General features: G+C 42.8%; 1 long non-coding RNA gene across 1 annotated transcript; it reads right to left on the bottom strand.

The window, feature by feature from the left end:
- Positions 1 to 640: 640 nt before the first annotated feature.
- On the bottom strand, positions 641 to 5,757 carry LOC310825408. The gene is made up of 2 exons (XR_014555287.1): positions 5,652 to 5,757; positions 641 to 808 (listed from the first exon to the last, which is right to left on the bottom strand). It is a non-coding gene; the product is annotated as an uncharacterized lncRNA (long non-coding RNA).
- Between the last annotated feature and the right edge of the window lie 243 nt (positions 5,758 to 6,000).

Here is a 6,000-nt window from a genome sequence, read left to right as displayed (position 1 = left end):
TTTAACAGCTCAAGATGTCATGTCCACATATACTTTATGGCATGCACAAGTAATGGCACCCGTGTGTGTGTGTGTGTGTGTGTGTGTGTGTGTGTGTGTGTGTCTTCAGCAGTATTTCTTTTAATTCATGATGTGAGCTGCCCTGGGTCCTGCACTGTGAAAAAGCTGGGATAGAATAAACAAATAATGTATATACTAATACAAACACATTGAATTATATGCTAGTAATAGCACTTTTGGGACGCGGGTGGCGCTGTGGGTAAAACTTCAGCGCCTAGGACTTGCCAATCGCATGGTCGGCGGGGTGCGCTCCCGTCGTTCAGTCCCAGCTCCTGCCCACCTAGCAGTTCGAAAGCACCCCCAAGTGCAAGTAGATAAAAAGGTACCGCTTTCTAGCGGGAAGGTAAACGGCGTTCCATGTGCTGCTCTGGTGTTGGTTTGCCGGAGCAGCTTCGTCACGCTGGCCAAGTGACCCGGAAGTGTCTGCGGACAGCGCTGGCTCCCGGCCTCTAGAGTGAGATGAGCGCACAACCCTAGAGTCTGTCAAGACTGGCCCGTATGGGCAGGGGTACCTTTACCTTTACCTAATAGCACTTTTATATCTTGACTATGAATGCTTTACAAAAGTAGCTATTTAAAAATTTTATTTATATATATTGGTCACAGTATTGAGGATCAGCAGATAGGTCCCATTATCATCTTGTGTCCTGGACAGATCACCGTGCCGCTGCTCCCAAGCAATATTCCTGGATTCACAAAGAGATTTGAGGACATTTCTATGACTTCTGTGCTCCAGCAGGTGGTGTTACTAAACCAGGAGGTTAGGAGAAATGCACGTTTATCATCTTTCTGCACTGTAGTGCTGGGATAGACTAGTTGTTGTTTCAGTATAGAAAACAAAGTGGCTGTACACAAAGTAGACTATCAAAACTGAATTTGTGTAGAAATTAAATGATGCATTACAAATGATGACACTTTAATGTACATAAACCCTATGGGTGGTGATACAATTTTGCCTGTCTGCCTCTCTCTCTCTCTCTCTCTCTCTCTCTCTCTGTGTGTGTGTGTGTGTGTGTGTGTGTGTGTGTGTGTAAGGGGGGGGGGAGAGAGAGAACCTAATTTCTTGCAATACATTTTGGTATAAAGCATCTTTTTCAATAATCTTTTTCACACTAGCAGTGTTGATGGAACGATTGTAGAGTTCTTAGACAATTATTTTGAAACTGTATAGTTTCAACCTGAATATTTGGAAATCAATGACAACACTATAAAATGCCAATAAACCTCCTTGACATCTTTCAAAAGGGGAACAAACCCAGGTAAGTGCTGCACTCCTGGAACTTCTCACATTGCTCAGAGAAATGGGGTGAACAGTATGAATATACCGCCTTTGCCACATAGATATAGTGACTAGATCTGTTCCAGCCACCATCATGTGAGCAGTCTTGTGTCAGACTTGGCCATGAAGGTTCAACCTGAACATTTTAAAGAGGCAGAAGGAGCACAATACCCCATGAGTTTCAGTGATTTGCATTAAATTAAAAACAGCATTAAAACGAATGGATAAGCATCAGAAGCCAATGAATGGCAACAACGTTCAAGGCTGATTTACACAAAGCTGGATGGGAGCCAAATGCAAAGTTCTCCACATGATGAAGCAGTGGTGGGGTTGGGTACAATGCTAAAATGTTGACATGCCTTGAAAAATCGAGCATTGGACAAGCACTAAAACAATGTGCCCATGTACAAAGAAGCTGTTTCAGCACTTATCTAGGGTTCTGTGATTTGGCCAGGCTGGTTTTTTTCTTCTTCCCTGCAAGGCATTAGTATTTCATTTTCATGTATTTATTTGTGCTGAAAACTGATGAGGCATAATGAGGGACATCATGTTCTCTCTTTAAAAAAAAGAAAGAAAATGTCAGGCTCTCAATGTGGAGGAGGAATGTAAAATATCTGAAAACATGCACATCAGCAAGTTCCCATTTCTTTCTCACAACACCGAGCCTATTACAATAAATTAAGTTATATCTCCCCTTTTTTGTACATTCTGCTACTCTTCATCGCACCTGTCAAACCCTCCTCCCATTTTAAAAATGAAACTGGTGTGAAATTTTGAGCGCCAACATTCTCACAGAAAAACCTAACACCACAACCCTTGGGAGACGGCCAAAGGCCAGGCTTCTAAATCAGAAATGCTCAGTGACTATCCAGAGGTCTCCAATGACCATTAGAAACAATACATGAATGGAGAGCTACCTCACCTTAGTCTTATCCACACTTACCTTTCCCCCTGCTCTTTCCAGGCATAGGTATGTGCTTAAAAGCCCCATGCCTGAGTGTGTTTGGTGTGTGTGTGTGTGTGTGTGTTTTTGCCCCAGAGTTTTCCCCACAAAAACCTGCTCTTTAGCACTCATTTGGAGCAAGTGCCAATTCGGGTTTTAAGCAAATTGCTGTTTGCTCTGACTGAGCTTTAAAGAGCGGATTCAGAGCAAAAAAAAAAAAAAAAAAAAAAGAGGGTGCTGCTTCCACACACAGCTTTAAAGCACAGACCATGCCTAGAAAGCACAGAGGAAAGGTAAGTGTGGATAATCCCTCACGTGCACTGGGGTGGTTAACACCAGCCAGCAGTTCCAAGCTGTTTAAATTGGCCTTATTTATAATAATTATTGGCATGGCCCTGTAGAGGAAGATGCCATTAGATCTAAGGGCTGGTAATGAAGAACTGGTGCTGTTTTGCATAATGAGGCAATCTAGAAGGTCATGGGGCTTGAGGGAAAATGTGTTTGTGAATAAGTTACAAAAATATATTGGGAATAAATGTTTTAATTTCACATGGAGGTTTTTTGTTTGTTTTGTTTTTTACCTAGTGTGTCAGCCTAATAATGAGGCATATCAAGCCGAAAAGTCAATGCTATATATCTATGGAGCAGACAGCAGAAGCACCAGTTTGACATATTTTGATTGGTGAACCAAAGACAGGCACCATTTGCCCAAATCTCTGTGGACCTTTGTTTGAAGGATAGAACTTGACTGTTGTTTTAAGACTATGATTAGATTGTAGCCAAATAGTCGTGATGAATTATGGTAAATGTAGTTCAGAACCTATTAGCTCATAAGCATAACCCTAACCCTAACCGCTATGAACCATAAAACATATCTGAGAGAGACATGAGTAAAGGAAACCCTCAGAAAAAACAATAGTGACAATATAAGAGTGTATGGGAATACACTTTATTATATAGCTGCGTGAGAATTAAGAATATAATGATGGCACGTGAACAATCACATCTTAAAGAAGAGATGTCTGATTTTATCCAAGATAAATACAAGATGAGATTGAAAGAGAAGGCAGGCCCCACTCTAAGAAATAAGAGAAATGCACAAAATGTTTTTCCTTAGGTCAAAGGAAAGCCATTTTTCTTGGCCACAGAAGGTAAACACAGAAGACCATTCAAGGAAAATATAACAAGATGAAGTGCCATTTTGAGCATGCTGCAATTTATCACGGGTAAGGAAAATATTCTTACTCCCCTACCCCTGCCCTGAGGGTGAATGTGTTTCAGAGGGATAAGAGCTGGATTAGGGATGAGAAGAGACGTTTAGGCCCAACATACAGACTGAAAATGGTTCCCTAATGAGGAATCATCGTAGAACCAACAGCTCTAGCTGAATGACTTTCCAATCATAATCAGTCATTGAAAGGGAAAGATATCTTCTTCCCTGGCTTAGTTGCAAAGTGGTGACAGTTCCTAAACCCAGGAGAGGTTTGTTAGAGCCATGCAGCTCAGCTGGTGCAACCAACTTAGCCTCTTCACACACTGAGGTTATCAGCTGGACTGGGGGAGAACACTAGGCCTGATTACCTATTTCCTCTCAAAGTAAGAGAAGTGGGCATAGCTAAGCCTGGCAGGACAGCTCGCTCTATGGAATTAATGCATTGATTAGACTTGGGACACTGGTGGCGCTCTGGGTTAAACCACAGAGCCTAGGGCTTGCTGATCAGAAGGTCGGTGGTTTGAATCCCCGCGATGGAGTGAGCTCCCGTTGCTCGGTCCCTGCTCCTGCCAACAAAGCAGTTCGAAAGCACGTCAAAGTGCAAGTAGATAAATAGGTACTGCTCCGGTGGGAAGGTAAACGGCTTTTCCGTGCGCTGCTCTGGTTCGCCAGAAGCGGCTTAGTCATGCTGGCCACATGATTCCCTCAGCCAATAAAGCGAGATGAGCGCCGCAACCCCAGAGTCGGTTACGACTGGACCTAATGGTCAGGGGTCCCTTTACCTTTAGACTTAAGCATGTTATATGAGGCTGGTTATACCATACAGACAGCAATAATGCAATAAACTTTGGAGAAGCATTGCAGAAAAGTTGAATGATGTGTTGAATGACCTGGAGAAAACAGCAGCCTGGAGGGGCCCTAAATCAGATTACATATAACCACCCCACTATCATCATGAGCACAAATCATAATGAATGCAAAATAAAAGGGACATCTATTTATTCTGTGAACCGCCCTGAGACCCCTGGGTATAGGGCAGTATATAAATTCAATTAATCATCATCATCATCATCATCTAGAGGGCCCCTGCAAGCCATAGCAGGAGTATCTTCCCTAGTATGATTTATCCAGGTATTTCTGTAGATTTTCCATAGTATAAAGGCTTATTATTTTACCTGCTCATTTATTGTTCTCTGACATCCTACTTAAATTTCACTGTTTCTTATTGCTACTTGAAGACCTTCTCATTATATATTACTAAAATATCACAGCAAAAGAATGCCTTTCCCTTCTTCGTATTTATGTATCCTTTGCATATTTGTCCAGTCCTATTCTATCCACCGCTTAGCCAAACTATGCAATTAGGTCTTTTTATTCATCCCTCTAAACACAGCATGTCTGCTCTCTTTGCAGTCGGCCCAATGCTTTTCTTGGGATAAGAAGCTGCGGTTATGCATGCGGGAAAGAACATACCGGGCAAAGAACTTCTCCTCTCTCTCAAGACTTCAAAAGGTGCCTTCATGCTCCACACAGCCATTGCTCAGTAAGTTATCAGGAATCAGATATACTTTGTAAGAACATTTGTAGGGCGTTGCAGACCCCAGGAAAATCCATGCACAACTCAGCGAAGACTCCTGTACTGTAAACAATGGGCTGTCCGATGGCAGAGCAAGAGGAAGGCAGCTCATGCAACTTATTTTTCTCTTCCTTTCTCTCAGTGTGGCTCTCAGGACTCTCACCAGTCTACCCTTCCTCCTCAGCCACACTCCTCTCCCTAGGTCACACCCCACATCAACTCCCCTTTGCACCCTCCTTGGATGTTTTTGCTGGAAGTGTAGCTGTCATTAAAAATAGCAGCTCAAAACTCAACTGGGCGAGACTAAAAAAAGCTCAACAGCTTTGGCAAAAAAATGGCAACCCTTACAAGCCCCACTCCCAAATGAACAACTTTTCCTGCTCCCTCCCTCACCTGAAGCATATTCTGCTCAGGACTTCTGTTCATCTCACTGTTTGGAGGAGATTTGCAAGATCAAACGAAAGTCCCATCCTGTTTCCCCACATGGCCAATCAGATGCCTATGGGAGGCCTAAAAGTAGACCAGGAGCACAAGGCCCTCTTGTTCATGATCCCCCAGCAACTGACAATCATACTACTACCTTTTTAAAGGACTTGTTCGGATTGATTAGTTAGTGCCTTGTTTCACTGAGGGTGGTGCCTCTAACTTTGAGATATTGGTTATCATTTTCAATTTGTCTTTTGCTCCTGTCTGACAAACGCCAATAATAATAATGAACCCAGGGCTTGGCATGTAAGTAGAGGAGGAACTGCTGGGAATCAAGCTGATTTTATGTGCACGTTTATCCAGAACTAAATATTAAATACAGCTTTCAGCATGTGGGTTAGCAGCAATAAGTCTTCCTGCTCTGAACAGCTTATACGACATGCAGATGACTATGGCTGCCAGGCCTACACACACAGCCTGTTGCTCCCAACTACTATAATGGG

This window comes from Podarcis gaigeae, assembly GCF_964106915.1.
Source record: "Podarcis gaigeae genome assembly, chromosome: 1".
In the NCBI taxonomy this organism is placed as follows: Eukaryota; Metazoa; Chordata; class Lepidosauria; order Squamata; family Lacertidae; genus Podarcis; species Podarcis gaigeae.
The sequence above is the reverse complement of the archived record's forward strand: the minus strand, read 5'-3'. Positions and strand labels throughout refer to the sequence as shown.